Genomic DNA, 17,332 nt, shown 5'->3' with positions numbered 1-17,332 from the left:
TATAAATAGTCATAGTAAATGGAATAAATAAACATTATAACCTCACACCATTTGATACTAAGTAGTCTGCACCAAAATTATGGAGGGGAAAACTTTTAGTTATCAAAGATATGTGGATTTGAGACCTGTGGATGAAAATGATGGGAGAGTGAAAGGTTTGTGGGGAAAAGAGCCTTCTGTTTGAATGATCCAGGAAGGTGTTTCTTGGGAGATTATGTTGGAGCTGAGACTTGAAAAATGAGAGGACATCTGCCACGTAAAAATCTGGGGCAAGAGCGTTCCAGACTGGAGAAGCTATTCAGGGAGTCATTAATTCTTTTCCTGCCCCTACATTATTATTGTTATTAGTGTTAGAACTGTGTTGTTAGTATTGTTAGTGTTAGTGTTGTTACTGTAGAACTCCAAGGACAAAGACAGACAGTGAGAACGCCTATCTCCAGTTCTACTACCCAGATGCAAACAATGGCCAGAGATGGTCTGGGGCCAAAACCAGCAGCCAGGAACTCAATCCAGATCTCCCAGTGAACGGCAAGGTTCCAACTACTTGAGTCATCACAACTGAGACTGCGTGAGCAGGAAGCTGGAATGGACAGCAGAAATGAGACTTGAACCCAGCTACTCCAATATGGAATGTGCACATCTTAACCAGAGTCTTAATCCCTACACTGAATGTCCACCCCTGAACTTCCTAACTGTGTTTCTCTGGTCCACTCTTACTCTACGTCCCCGTTGTAAAGGAAGGTGGCTATTCCAGAAGAGATGCTCACAAAACATTTGTTGATATAGTTAAAGCAATTGATTAACAACTTAAAACAAGGTGGCGAGTTATTCAAGTCCGAAGTCAGAAGACACTAATATATACCCTAAGAAGACCAACACCTGCTTAAAGACTGCAGAGGAAGTCAAATTGTAAAGGTGATGCTCAAAAGTATCTGGCTTGTCCTTTTTGCCTTGACCACTGCAACTGGGGGCCATTGGTTGCTCTCCAAAGATCACTAGTGTTGGTTCTTCACTGGTAGACACAGAGGAAAGAAAGCCCTCACCCTAGGATCACTGCCAGCAGGGCAATAGTGTTTGCTCAAGAGCAAAGCAGCTGCAGAGATGCGGTCATAAGTAAGCCATGCCCAGTTATAAATGTGCCTGCTCCTCCAGCTCAGGCCCACACCCTTCTCTCTTTTCCTCTCTCCCAGCCTGATGGGCCTTCCTGTGGTCCAAGGCACAGTAAACCATCCAGCCCGCCCAGCAGTGGGAAGACAACTCCATTGCTCTTCAAAGCATAATTATATGTGCCAAACCTTACATCAGAGAAATCCTCTCATAAGTGAGCCCAGCTCACCTCCCTTGAGCCACCCCATAGCTTCTCATCTCTTCTTCCTACATCTTCCATTCCAAGGCTTCCTAATATTCTGATTCCTCCAAGTCTCTTCTTGAAACCCTGTGCAATGACAGATGCATGTACCATAAATCAGATAGCTGAAAGGAACACGGAGAGGTAATTTGAGCCAAATCTTCCCCATGGCAGACACAAGCCTATTGAAACAAACGGTAGAAAATAAGAATTACTCCTCTTATATTATTTTAAGCCTTGGAGACAAAATTCCATGACTTTCTATAATAACCCAAGTTATAACAGTGGTGGGGGACTTACCGCTCATCACAGTAAAGAACACAATGCAGCCTGTGATTAAGGATAATAACATTAAAAGTTTAAAAAGTTTTTAGAAGCTTATATATAGAAAGCCCTTAAAAAATATGGCTAGAAATTAGGTCTGTATTGTGGAGGAACCTGATACCAAAGTACGTAGCTTGGGTTTTATTTTGTGGGCCAAAGAAGTGATCTCAAAATTGTTGAGTGAAAAAACAGAAAGTCAAGATTAGGACCGTATTTCAGAAGGAATATCCTATCAGTGATTTACAGATGGATGATGATGGGAAATCAGACAACTGAATGACCTAAGAGGCTATAGTAACAACCTGGCAAATCACATCGAGGGCTTGAGTTAAGTTAATAGCAGTGATGCAAGGGAAAATAAAAGATGCATTTTGTAGGAATTTGGCAACCAAATGTAGGATATGAGGGATTAGGAAGAGGGAGGGATAGAAGATGACTCAGAGCTTTGAAGTCTCAGGGGCTGAAGGAATGGCGGCATTCACATGAAAGGGGACATCAGGAGGAGCTGCTGGTTTGCTGGTGGGAGTAAGGAATTTACAACTAACTTCTTAAAACTGTCCTTGGCCAGAACTGAGATTTCTAGGACAAGACAGCACAGCAAAACTAGAAAGATTGGTGCCAGAACTGCTAGAGAAGAAATGAGCTACTTATGCTTCTCTACCTTCCCAAATCTGTTCTTGATTGCCTTCCCTTGGTTCCTTCATTGATTGGCAACACCTCAATTAGAGGAGGGACTAAAACAAAAAGAGAAGATATAATTTAAATAAGTCCATTTAGGTACCTTTCTCTGAAGGGAGGAGAGAACTTCCACTTTGATTATGGCCTTGTCGAAATAAGATCAAAGTCGGCGAGCTCAGGGGGCTTCCATGGCCTTGGCAACTCATAACTAGAGCCTGGGGAGATTGCTGATGCCTTAAACAAGAGTGTCAATTTGTTAAGTCAACAACAGGAGTCACTGTGCACTTACTCCCCATGTAGGATCTCTGTCCTTAATGTATAGTTCAATGTGAATTAATGATATGACTAGTGCTCAAACAGTATTTGGCAATTTGTGTTCCGTGTGGGGGCAAACTGATGAAATCTTTACTTAATATTTACTAAATTGATCTTCTGTATATAAAGATAATCGAAAATGAATCTTGATGTGAATGGACTGGGAGAGGGAGCGGGAGATGAGAGGGTTGTGGGTGGCTGGGAAGTTATGGGGGGGAAAAAAGCCTTTGTAATCCATAAACTGTACTTTGGAAATTTATATCTACTAAATAAAAGTTTAAAAAAAAAAGAAAAAATAAATAAATAAATGAGTCCATTTTGTCACTTAAAACAGGTTCGACTATAGGAGGCACATGCCATAAGAAAATTTAACTGAAGGAAACTGAGATTCATAAAAATAAATTGGTGAAAGTCCTACAATATACAAAAATATATCTTTCCTCTCAAAACAGTTGGCCCCAGAAGCTCTTTTTAATACTACCCTGCCAAACATGGTTTAATTTATAAACACATATAAAAAAAAATGTTACCTGTATAGATAGAACAATACTATCTTTATTTTATAGATTAAAATTTGCTGAGATTTTACTTCTCCTTGTTCTCCTCAGCTACTATGATCAGTGTTAGGAAAATCACAATTTTGCTACTGTGACTCCTAAATTTTAACCTAATTAACCTAAATCTTCCTTTTCTTGCTAGCTGCTATCCATCTCCTGCAGCCATTCTCAGATCCTTTCCATGTGGTTCCAGTAAGCATTTCATAAGATTATGTCTGCTTTCTTCCAGGCCAGCCACAAAGCATCTTTAGGATTTCCTCTTTAACATGATGGGAGAACCTGCAAGGTGATTGTGTCAAGTGAAATAAGCCAGAAACAGAGATATAAATTTCACATGTTCTCTCTCATATGTGGAAGTTAAAAAAAAATCTGAACTTGGAATAGTTATTACTAGAAAATGGGAAGGTTGGAGGGTGGGAGGGAGTAAGGGGGAGGGTGGATGACATGGACAAAAACATAGTCTGACAGAAGTAATAGGTTCCAGCACTCCACAGCACAGAGAGACAACTATAGCTCACAATACTGTATCATACACTGCATAAGAAACTGGAAAAAAGGAGTTGGTGAGCTCTAAATACAGAACAATGTTAGGAAATGAAATTGCTGACTACTCGATATGATCAGCTTACATTCTGTGCATGTGTTAAAATATTGCACAGTGGCCAGCACCGCGGCTCACTAGGCTAATCCTCCACCTGCGGTGCTGGCACCCTGGGTTCTAGTCCCAGTCAGGGCGCCGGATTCTGTCCAGGTTGCTCCTCTTCCAGTCCAGCTCTCTGCTGTGGCCCAGGAGGGCAGTGGAGGATGGCCCAGGTTCTTGGGCCCTGCACCCACATGGGAGACCAGGAGGAAGCTCCTGGCTCCTGGCTTCGGATCGGTTCAGCGCGCCGGCAGCAACGCGCCAGCCGTAGGGGCCACTTGGGGGGTGAACCAGCGGAAAAAGGAAGACCTTTCTCTCTGTCTCTCTCTCTGTGTCTAACTCTGCTTGTTAAAAAAAAATAAATACTGCACAGTACATTGCACATATCCCATAAAAATGTACAAATATTACATGTTCATCAAAAATTTTTCAGTGAAAGAATTCCCTCTCCTATTGTCAATCAGGAAAACCCTTTGCTTTTAAAGAATTCATGTGATTAGCATGGTGCCACCCAGATAATCTCCCTGTTTGGACATCCACTGACCAGTGGCCATTGTGACATCTCCAAAATCTCTTTGCCATGTAAAACCAAATAATCAGAAAAATATTGCAAGAAGGCAGAGGTCATGGGGCTATCTTAGAATTCCGGCACCCCACATGCTAATAGCTATGTTATCTTACCACTGTCTACTTTTAGCCATTATTTGTATTATTGCTTACAATAGCTATTATAGCCATTATAAATTCCTAATCAAGACTAAGTTACATTGTTACTTATTATCCAATACACAGATATATTTTCGTTTCTCTTTCCTGACTTTTAATTTTATTTGCCTCTTATTAAGATTTGCTTATTTATTTTAGAGGCAGAGTGACAGAGAAAGAATAAGAACTTCATTCCCCACGTGAATGCAATAGCTGGTGCTGGACCAGGCTAAAACCGGGAGGAAGAAACTCCACCCAGTATCCCACATGAACGGCAGGAACTCAAGCACTTGCTGTTTTCCCAGGCACATTCGCAGGGAACTGGATCAGAAGTTGAGCAGCTGGGACTCAAACCCACACTCTGATATGACATGATAGTATCACAAGCAGTGGCTTAACTTGCTGCACCACAACGCCTGCCCCAATATTTTTCTTTGTTATACTCTACTGTTATACTTACTTGTTTCTATTTCCCTTCATTTCTTCTTCCTTACTCATCTCTTCTCCATCCACCTCTGTATAAGTCTCTTCCTCTGTCTTCAGGAAAAGATATGGTCATTTTGGGTGTCTTTTAGAGACGAGCACACTATAATTAGTTATAATAATATGTTGTAGTTCTACAGTGTCTCTAATCAAAACCTCAAAGCTTATAAGCATTAATTAGGCCCCACACTATGCTTGTGCGGATGAGGATGGTGATTATTCCATTTTACAGATGGGAAAACTAAGGCTCAAATGGTGGAATGTGTTCTCTAAATAACCCAGCTAACAAAGAAAATAGAGACTGAAGACTGCTAGTGTGTCTTCTCCTGCCTCTAAGAATTCTTAGGGTAATTCTGAAGATCCCTCCCCATGATTCTCACTTTCCAATGGCTCTTCCTTCTTTGCTGGTGTTTCTGTTTTTTCACACCAGAATTCTTGCATGAATGGCATGCCCAACAGAGAGCCACAGGGGGCTCCTAGGCCTGGCAGAGAATGTAGAGGCAAACCCTAAATGATAGGACTTCTCTGGGGAGTAAGGAGTCAACGGGGAGTAGAGTCAAGAGTTCCCAAACTCCTGAACTCAAAGGGACCATGGACACAATCTGTCCTCCCTTGGTGAGTAATAAAAACAAGGCTCAGAAAAGTGAAGCTGCTAAACTTTATGGTAAAATGAACTCAGAGCCAACCGGGAACCAAAGCCTGGGTATTATGGGTGACAGAACAACATTTCCACTGGGTCTACAACATCCATGCTCTGCCTGTCTACCCTGTGCTACCCCTCTGGTGGCATTATGGATTAAGTAGCATTTGTGACCCTAAAACTCATGCAGATGTTTAAACTCTGATGTCTTAATGCTAATGGTGGCAGATTAAGCATGGAGATTTAATCTAACTGTGATGGTTAGGAGGTGTTTAAGTCATTGATAGCATGCTCTCAGGTGGTGGTTCTCTAGAGTTGATTATTACTTGAGTTCGAATTCAGCCTAGGTTCTCTCTCTATTTCCTGAATCACCATGTGATTGTGACTCTACAATCTCTATGACCAGCCTCCACAGATGCCGGACTATAGAGGCATCCAGTCGTGGCCGTGGCAGCCACCTTGGGAATGAACTAGCAAATGAAAGGTATCTCTCTCTGTGTCTCTCCCTCTCTCTGGATCTCTGCCTTTCAAATAAATAAATAATTTTTTAAATGTATTTATTGTATGTGAATAGCAATTGTGATGCCTGCATTCCATATCAGAGTGCCAGTTTGAGTCCCAGCTGTTTTGCTTTCCATCCAGCTCCCTGCTAGTGCGCCTGGGAAGATGACAGAAGATGGCCCAAGTGCTTGGGCCCTGCTACCCATGAGGGAGATTTGGATGGAGTTCTTGGCTCCTGGCTTCAGCTTGGCTCAGTATCAACTATTGCAGCCATTTAGAAGTGAACCAGCAGATGGAAGATCTTGATCTCTCTCTCTCTCTCTCTCTCTCTCTCTCTCTCTTCCTTTCAAATAAATAAATAAATCTAAAAAAAATGTACTTCAGATTCTTACATACCTGAGATGCTTCCTAGAGATCTAGGAGAAAACTTTATCTTCTGACCATCAATGCTCACGAAGGAAAGTAGCCCTTAGTTCTTCATTTGTGGCTTAATTCTGGTCCCTATTCCTAATAAAAGGAGCTGGCCTTACTTTTCTGGTTTCTATCATCTGTTTATCTTAAAGTCTTTTTCTAATTTCCAAACTCCTCCTGTTGCAAATTGCCATGTCCTAAAACAGAAACTTTATGGACAAGAGAAAATGACCAGATTCACAATCAGAATTAGTCTCAGCTTTCTGAGTTTCTCAATCTCTTCCATTCTTCTACAAAAGAGAACTGACATTGGTTATAAGTTGATATATCTAATAATTGGAAAGTTATCTTTATTATATAAGGAAGTTGGGGCCAGCGCTGTGGTGTAGTAGGATAAGCTTCCACCTGTGGTGCCAGCATCTCATATGGGCACCAGTTCGTGTCCCAGCTGCTCCTCTTCGATCTAGCTCCCTGCTAATGGCCTGTGAAAGCAATGGAAGATGGCCCACATGCTTGGGCCCCTGTAACTGCACAGGAGACACAGAAGAAGCTCCTGGCTCCTGGCTTCGGATTGGCCCAGCTCTGGCCATTGTGGCCATTTGTGGAGTGAACCAGAGGATGGAAGACCTTTCTCTCCATCTCTCCCTCTCTCTGTCTGTAACTCTGCCTATTGAATAAACAATAAAGTCTTTTTTTTAAAAAAAAAAAGGAAGTTTCCCTTAAGGTATTTTGAAGATAATTTTTCACAAAAGCATACAAACACACACAACTCGTCCTGTGGAAAAGCAGCAACTGAGTAAACATTTCATGTGCACAGGTGGAAACACAGTTATGCTCTCAAAAGTTTACAGGAACATAATAATCAAACCAGAAAATTACAGAGCAGCATGAAATGACAACATTTGTAGTTTTACTGTGTTTGAAGTCTTCTTTTGTACTATTTTTATTTACTTATTTGAAAGGCAAAGTTGAAGAGGGACAGGGAGAGAAAAAGAAAGGGAGAGTGTGTGTGTGTGTATGTGAGAGGGAGAGAGTTAGTGAGAGAGAAAGAGAAAGAGAGAGAGAGAGAGAGAGAGAGAGAGAGAGAGAGAATTGTCCATCTGCTGGTTCATTCCCCAAATGGCTGCAACAGCAGGCCAAGCCAGGAGCATGAAACTCCATAAAGTCTCCCATGTGTGTGGCAGGGGCCCCAATCAGGCCATCTTCTGCAGCTTTCCTAGGCATATTAACATGGAGCTGGATTGCAAGTGGAGCACCCAGGACTCGATTGGCAGTCATGTGGGGTACTGGTGTCGAAGGTTAACCCACTATGCCACAACACCAGCCCCATGTTTCTGAAATGTTAATGTGAGCCTATCAGTGACTTCTCGTGACATGATTTTACAACTCTCCTTTCCTACTCGGAGAGCTGAAACATGAAGCCTGTGAAAACCTAGAAAGTTCTTACATGTGTCCCCTTTAAAATTTTGTAAAAGTAAAGCTCCTTTCTAGAATGCTCATCATTTTGACCATAAAATATCTTCTGTCTGCATAAATCTGCATTGTTACAACTACAAAGGGTTCCTGAAATATGTTCCTAATTGAATTTGAAAATTTAATGTAGGCAAATGATCTTCATGAATGAATTTTTTTCATTGAAGTAAGTTGTCAAAATTTGATGGCAATTACTTTCAAATTAAAGCCTCATGGAGGCCCAGTTCTACTTAAATAGACTTTCAAAATTAGGTAAACAGGATCCAGCATCGTGGCATAGTGGTTTTAGACAGCTGCTTGCAACAAAGCATCCATATCAAAATGCAAGATTGAGTCCAGGATCTAGATTCCAATCTCACGTCCTGCTTTCATTCCAATCCAGCTCCCTGCTACTGCACCTGGGAAGTAGTGGAAGACTACTTCCAACGGCTTGACCTTGCCACCCATGTGGGAGATCTGGATGGAGTTCCTGGATCCTGCCTTCAGCTTGCCCATACCAGCCTGATGTAGAGGTTTTGGAGTAAACCAGCAGATGGAAGATCTCTCCCTCTTTCTCTCTGCAGTTCTGCCTTTAACATATATAAATATTTTTTAAATGAGGTATAAAAACTCATCTATAGTTCTAAGATATATAATTCATAGTTTTTACATATTATTTTGGTTATAATTAATTAAGTCCTCATTATTTGTATGTTTTTCAATATGACAAGAGCAAAACCTTTAGGCATGTTTGCTAGAATGCTCTAAATTATACTAAAAAGTCATTAATATCGGGGTCCTATATGAAAAACAGAATCAGAAAATAAGTTTATTTTGGTGCAAAAATATTTTAAATGCATTCATAACTTTTCAAAATACACATTTTCCATGAACCTTTTGAAGACCCTTCATATTTGCAAGTACAAAAGCAAACTTCTGTAGGCTTTCTAATACAGAAGACTGTTTAGAAATATAAACAGAGGAGATGAGTATTCTGGCCTTGAATGACACTTCACATAATTAGTGCTGAGATGAGGGACCTGAGCACTTATGGACTAGTGAGTTATCTCTGGAGTGGCTTTGTTATCAAGGCTCTGGGGCTAGTGCACTCCACCTTCACTTGATGTTCTCTGCTGTTTTGATGCACCAGGAAGACCTCATCAGATGCCACGAAGATGCCAGTGCCAGGCTCTCGGACTGTCCAGCCTCTTGAACCATGAGCTAAATAAACTTCTGTTCTCTAAAAATGACCCAGTATCAGACATTTTGAATAGAAACTGCACTAAGACATCACAGTTTCAAACTACTGGAAGACATGGGAGAACTAATGACAATCTCCAGTAAAAAGATAAGGATAGCTTTTGAGGGTTTCTGGATTGAAATCAACTTTCTCCTCTTCCCCTACCATCCTGAGCAAAACAATAATTGTTATGTTGGAGTACTTGAGAAACACTGATATATTTCAACACTGCCTATGGTTGTGTTTTTCTTTCATACTACCAAATGAGCAATAAAGGGAAGCTTCCACAGGTTGAGCTCTAAGTAAAGACAAAATGACAAGAGCTTTAAGGTTTAGAAAGGAAAGGTGCTACTGTGATTATTTTCAGATTCTATATATATACATATATATATATGAAACTTGCAAATTAAATGATTAGTACTAATAAGAGAGTTGAGAAATATTGTATCTAATAATCAAGCTATGACCTACAATAATTTCTCTACATGGCAAGTACTTATTTTTAAATATTTTAAAAGGCCATGTCCAGGGGTCAGTATTGTGGCATAGCAGGCAGAGCTGCTGCCTATGATTCCAGCATCCCATGTGCGTGCCAGTTCACGTCCTGGCTGCTCCACTTCTGATCCAGCTCCCTGCTAACAGCCTGGGAAAGGCAGCAGAGGATGGCCCAGGTGTTTGAGTCCCTGATGCTCTTGTGGGATACCTGGATGGGGCTCCTGGCTCCTGGCTCAGCCCTGGCTATTATAACTATCTGGGGAGTAAACCAATGGATGGAAGATCTCATTCACTTGCCCACCCCCTACTCCCTGGCTCTGGCTTTTGAATAAATAAAGAAATCTTTTTATAAAAGAAAAAGGTCATCTCTGTTAGAATTTTTTTAAAAAATCTTTAAGTGTCTAGGAATTAACAAAGAATCAATAATAGCTGCATAGAAAGATGTTAAAATTATATTTAAAGGTATAAAGGAAGATATAATAGAGAAAGCTTTTCATGAACTTAGAGGGATGATATATCATTAAAATTCTGTTTCTCCCTTTCCCCAAGACCTCTAGAAATTCATTTATAAATACAGTCCAAATGTTAATTTCAGCTCCCTTTTTCAAAAAGAACTCAATAAATTTATTCTGAGATTTATACCGAAGGAAAAATTTTTATGAAGATCTTAATCAACTTTGAAAAAAATTAAGAAAGGAGTGCAAAATGCCTTGTCAAGATAAACACATACCACAAAGCTGTAACAGTAATAATACAAGCACAAAACCCAGTGTAGTAGAACTAAAGGATCAGAAGCAGAATCAGATATAAATGAGAGCTTAATGTACAGTGGAGGTGGCAGTAACCATGAGATACTGTGTAATATGCTAAATGGTACTGGGAAAACTGAAAGCAAAACTCCCTGTTGGATTACAGATCTAAATATGGAACATTAAATTATGAAATTAATTTATTTATACATTGATTCAACATGCATTCACTGAGCACATACTTTGTGCCAAACACTGTACTAAGGTGCTAAGCACACATCAGTTTACAAAACAGATCAAAGTCCTCTACCATTGAGGAGCTTGCATTCTGGCAAGAAAGATAGAGGCTCATAATAATACTCCAATGAGGAAGAATGGAAGATTAAGGGTGGGGTAGGAACTGAAAGGGTGTGGAACTATAATTTTATAGGGGGTGCCCAGGGTGGGATTCAATGAGAAAGTGATGTCAGAAAAAGGACTTAAAGGTGAAGGAGCTAGCCAAGCAGGTATCTGTAGGAAGAGGATTACGGGAAGAAGAAATAGTGCAAAGACCCTAAGGGAAAATGCACACAGCATATTCTAGGAACAGGAAGGATGCCCGCATGGCTGAGAGCTGAGTAAGTTTGGGGATTTAAGTACGAAGTCACTGGAGGATTTTGAGCAGAGATATGACATCATCTAATTTACACTTTTAAAGAAATCCTCTAGCCACTGTGGTGACAAAGCCAATTAGGGGGCAAGAGTAGTTCTAGTAATCCAAGTGAGAGCTGATGGGATGGTGGATTGGATGCTAGCAACAGAAGTAGGAGAAAGTGTTAGACTCCACATATACTTTGAAACTCAAGTCACTGGATTTCCTAACCAATTGAGTGAAGGATGAAGAGAATTAGTCCCAGATGACCTGAGTTGTCAGTCTAAGCAACTGGAAGGATCAAGTTGTCATTGATGGAGAATACAGAGCATAATTTAGACTACAATATATATTTGAACAAATCATGGGGAAGTACTTCTTAGATAAAACCCCAAAGTACAAAGCAGGAAGACAAAACAGATGACTTCAATTATCATGCAAAAAGTATTCATTCAAATGAAGATCATGGAAGAAGTTAGCAAACAGATGTGAGGACAAATTCTTCAAAATTTCTAAAATTAGCAAGTGGCTAATATCTAAAAGTCAGGAAGACTTACAAATCAACAAATGATAAGAAAATTTTAACAAACAAAAAATTAAAAAAGGCAGACTACAATTAGAACATTCTCAACAAGTTATAAACCAAAAAAATAGTTATATAAAGAAATGAATAGGGCCGGCATTGTGGCGCAATAGGTTATCGCCCTGGCCTGAAGCGCCGACATCCCATATGGGCACCATTTCGAGACCCAGCTGCTCCACTTCCAATCCAGCTCTCTATGGAATGGGAAAGCAGTGGAGGATGGCCGAAGTCCTTGGTCCCCGGCACCTGCGTGGGATACCTGGAAGAAGCTCCTGGCTCCTGGCTTCAGATAGGCGCAGATCCAGCTGTTGCAGCCATTTGAAGAGTGAACAATCAGATGGAGGGCCTCTCTCTCTCTCTCTCTTGGCCTCTCTCTCTGTAACTCTAACTTTCAAAGTAATAAATAAATCTTTTAAAAAAAGAAATTGTTAGAGTCATTTAAAAATTATAGAAATTAGATCAAAAAGTACATTTTATACCAATTGTATTGGCAAAAATCAGAAAACACAATAATAGTTGGTGATGTTGGAGATATGGGATAATGAGGACACTGTGCTTTTGATGGTAATCTATGCTATGGACCAAATGGTCCTAACTGATATCTATATAACCTTTCATCTCACATTTGCAGAACAAATTCATTTCATCAGTGCATGGAACTTTCTCTAGAATAAACAATAGGCTAGGCCATGAAGCAAGGCTAAGTAAATTCCAAGAAACTGAAACCCATACCACACATCTTTTCTGAAGACAATGGAATGAAGCTGGAAATCAACAACTCAAGAATCAAAAAAGCATATTCAAATACAGGGAGACTGAACAATATGCTCCTGAATGAACAGTGGGTCATAGGAGATATCAAAAAATTTCTGGAAATGAATGAAGATGGCAATACAACACACCAAAATTTATGGGATACAGCAAAAGCCACATTGGAAGTGTATAGCAATTGATGCCTACATCAAGAAATTGGAAAGGCACCAAATAAATGAGATATCAACGCATCTCAAGAACCTAGAAAAACAACAAGCCACATCCAAAATGAGTAGGAGGAAAGAATTAAAATTAGAGAAGAAATAAACTAAATTGAAACAAAAAAATACAAAAAGTTAGCGAAATGAAGAGCTGGGTTTTTTTGGAAAAATAAACAAAATTGAATTACCATTGACATGACTATCCAAAAAAAGGAGAGGAGATCCAAATCACTAAAATCACAGATAAAAAAGGAAATGTACCAACAGATCCCACATAAGTAAAAAGAATCAAGAATTACAACAGGCCAGCGCCACGGCTCAAGAGGCTAATCCTCCGCCTGCGGCGCTGGCACCCCGGGTTCTAGCCCCGGTTGGGGCACCAGATTCTGTCCCAGTTGCTTCTCTTCCAGTCCAGCTCTCTGCTGTGGCCTGGGAAGGCAGTGGAGGATGGCCCAAGTGCTTGGGCCCTGCACCCACATCGGAGACCAGGAGAAGCACCTGGCTCCCGGCTTTGGATCAGCGTGGTGCGCCGGCCATTGGGGGGTGAACCAACAGAAAAGGAAGACCTTTCTCTCTCACTGTCCACTCTGCCTGTCCAAAAAAAAAAAAAAAAAAAGAAGTTCTATATGCCAACAAACTGGAAAAATCTAGAAGAAATGGATAGATTCCTGGACAGATTCCTGGACACATACAATCTACCAAAACTGTGCCATAAAGACATAGGAAACCTAAACAAATCAATAACCAAGATGGAGATTAAATCAGTAATAAAGATCTCCCCAACAAAGAAAAGCCCAGGACCAGATGGTTTCACTGCTGAGTTCTAGCTACCTTAAAGAACTAATTCCAATTCTTCTTAAGCTGTTCAAAACAATGGAGAGGGAGGGAATCCTCCCATACTCCTTCTATGAGGCCAGCATCATATTAATTCCTAAACCTGAAAAAGATACAACACAGAAAGAGAACTATAGACCAAGAACCCTAATGAATATAGATGCAAAAATCACTAACAAAATACTATCCAATTGAATCCAACAACACATCAGATCATTCATCTGGACAAAGAGGGATTTACCCCTGGTATGCAGGGATGACCCACATATGCAAATCAATAAATGTGATAATTACATTAATAAATAAAGAACAGAAACCATATGATTATCTCAATAGATACAGAGAAAGCATTTGATAAATTATAATTCTTATAATTTCATTCATGATGAAAACTTTAAGAAAATTGCATGTACACTCTGGCCTCAGAATCAGCCCTGGCCGGCGCAGTGACTCAATAGGCTAATCCTCCGCCTTGCAGTGCCGGCACACCGGGTTCTAGTCCCAGTCAGGGCACCGGATTCTGTCCCGGTTGCCCCTCTTCCAGGCCAGCTCTCTGCTGTGGCCAGGGAGTGCAGTGGAGGATGGCCCAAGCCCTTGGGCCTTGCACCCCATGGGAGACCAGGATAAGCACCTGGCTCCTGGCATCGGATCAGCGCAGTGCACTGGCCGCAGCGCACTGGCCGCGGCAGCCATTGGAGGGTGAACCAACAGCAAAGGAAGACCTTTCTCTCTATCTCTCTCTCTCTCACTGTCCACTCTGCCTGTCAAAAAGAAAAAAAAAAAAAAAAAAAAGAATCAGCCCTTAAGGCATTAGAATCTGGCTGAAGAGCCCACGAGAGTATTTCAGGCATGGGAAGCCAAGACACTCTGTCAAACAAACAAACAAACAAAAAAGACCTAAATGAAGGATCTCTGCAAGTGAGATCCCAGTGGAAGGAATGGGCCATCAAAGAAGGAGGTACCTTTCTCTGAAGGGAGGAGAGACTTCCAATTTGACTACAACCTTGTCTAAATATGATCGGAGTTGGTGAACTCAAAAGGCTTCCATAGCCTTGGCATCTCATGACAAGAGCCTAGGGTGACTACTGATGCCATAAACAAGAGTGTCAATTTGTTAAGTCAACAACAGGAGTCACTAGTGCACTTACTCCTCATGTAGGATCTCTGTCCTTAATGTGCTGTACATTGTGATTTAATGCTATAACTAGTACTCAAACAGTATTTTTCACTTTGTGTTTCTATGTGGGTACAAACTGTTGAAATCTTTACTCAATATATACTAAACTGATCTTCTGTATATAAAGAGAATTGAAAATGAATCTTGATGTGAATGGAAGGGGAGAGGGAGCGGGAAAGGGGAGGGTTGCGGGTGGGAGGGAAGTTATGGGGGGGGGAGTCATTGTAATCCATAAGCTGTACTTTGGAAATATATGTTCATTAAATAAATGTTGAGAAAACAAAAAAGAAAATTGCATGCACAGGTAATGTTCCCCAACATGATCAAGGCAATTTATGACAAATCCACAGCTAGCATCTTATTGAATGGGGAAAAACTGGAAGCATCTTCACAAAGATCTGGAATCAGACAAGGATGCCCACTCTCACCATTGCTATTCAACACAGTCCTGGTAGTTTCAGCCAGAGCCATTAGGCAAGAAAAAGAAATCAAAGGAATACAAACTGGGAAGGAGGAAATCAAACTATATTTATTTGCAGATGATATGATATATATGCATATATATGATATATGATATATATTTATGATATATATGATATGGTATATATTTATGATATATATGATATGATATATATGATATATATATATATATATATGGGATCCAAAAGACTCCACTGAGAGACTTTTGGAACTCATAAAAGAATTTGACAAAGTGGCAGGATATAAAATCAACACACAAAAATCAATACCCTTTGTATATGCAGACAATGGCATGGCTGAGAAAGAACTTCTAAGATCAATCCCATTCACAATAGATATTAAAAAAACCCTCAATATCATAGAATAAATTTAACCAAGTAGGTTAACGATACCTATGATGACTGCTCCAAAATATTAAAAAATAAATAGAAGACACAAAATACAGAAAAATCTTCCATGTTCATGTATTGGAAGAATTAGTATCATCAAAATATCCACAATACCAAAAAGTATTCACAGAATAAATGTGATCCGAATCAAAATACCAACAAAAGTCTTCTCAGATCTAGAAAAAACTTTTCTAAAATTCATATGGAAACACAAGAGACCCTGAATTGCTAAAGCAATCTTAACCAACAAAAACAAAGCCAGAGGCATCATAATACCAGATTTTAAGACATATTACAGGGCATTTATAATCAAAACAGCCTTGTACTAGCAAAAAAAAAATGGTATACAGACCAATGGAACAGAATATAAACTCAAGAAATCAATCCATGCATATACATCCAACTTATCTTTAACAAAGGAGCTGAAATCAATCCCTGGAACAAGGACAGTCACTTCAACAAATGATGCTGGGAAAACTGGATCTCTGCATGCAGAAGTATGAAGCAAGATCCCTACCTTATGCCTTAATCAAAAATCACTCAAAATACATTAAACACCCTGAATCTAGGACCTGACACCATCAAATTACTAGAGAACATTGGAGAAACTCTGTGTGACTTTGGCATAGGCAAAGACTTCTTAGAAAAGACCCCAGAAGCAGGCAATCAAAGCCAAAAGTGACAAACAGGATTACATCAAGCTGAGAAGCTTCTGCACTGCCAAAGAAACACTCAGGCAAAATGAAGAGGTAACTGACAGAATTGAAGAAAATAATTGCAAAATATGTAACTGATAAAGGGATACTATCCAAAATCTATAAACTCAGTATTTCAAACTCAACATAACTGAACTAAAATATCTTCCTGAATCCTATAGTTTTTCAAGTGGTACCACCAAACTTTTAATTTGCATAAGCCACCAGAGTATGGTAATATAACCACTGTCATTGGTCAAAATAACAAATGCACAGAGCAGAAGAAATGTTGAAGTTTCAAGTGTATATGGAGTGCATCGGAGATTTGAATTCAGACTTTAAGGTGAGGAATATTGGTCAGATATGGCAAGGCTGAAGTACGTTATGTATCTGGGGACTGTCAAGCCACCAATTTGACTACATAATCTAGTCCATCCAGGGATGGACTGTGGTTACAGAAGAGCCTAAAGCAAATCTAAACAACACTCTGGCCTCAGAATCAGCCCTTAAGGCATTCAGATCTGGCTGAAGAGCCCATGAGAGTATTGTAGGCATGGAAAGCCAAGATACCATGGAAAAGAATAAAAGAAGAAGACCTAAATGAAAGATCTCTGTGAGTGAGATCCCAGTGGAAAGAACGGGGCCATCAAAGAAGGAGGTACCTTTCTCTGAAGGGAGGAGAGAACTTCCACTTTGACTATGACCCTATCAGAATAAGATCAAAGTCAGCGAACTCTAAAGGCTTCCATAGCCCTGGCAACTCATGACTAGAGCCTAGGGAGATTACTGACGCCATGAACAGGAGTGTCAAATTGTTAAGTCAGCAACAGGAGTCACTGTGTACTTACATCCCCTGTGGGATCTGTCCTTAATGTGTTGTCCAATGTGAAGCAAATCTAAAGGTTTTATAAGTCATATAGAAGGCATGAACTTCATTTTTTAAAGACCTATTTATTTATTTGAAAGGAAAACAGTAGAGAGAAATAGAGGGAGAGTGGAAAGGAGGGAGGGAGAGAGAGAGAGAGAGAGAG

This window comes from Lepus europaeus, chromosome 8 (genome assembly GCF_033115175.1).
Source record: "Lepus europaeus isolate LE1 chromosome 8, mLepTim1.pri, whole genome shotgun sequence".
Lineage (NCBI taxonomy): Eukaryota > Metazoa > Chordata > Mammalia > Lagomorpha > Leporidae > Lepus > Lepus europaeus.
The sequence above is the reverse complement of the archived record's forward strand: the minus strand, read 5'-3'. Positions refer to the sequence as shown.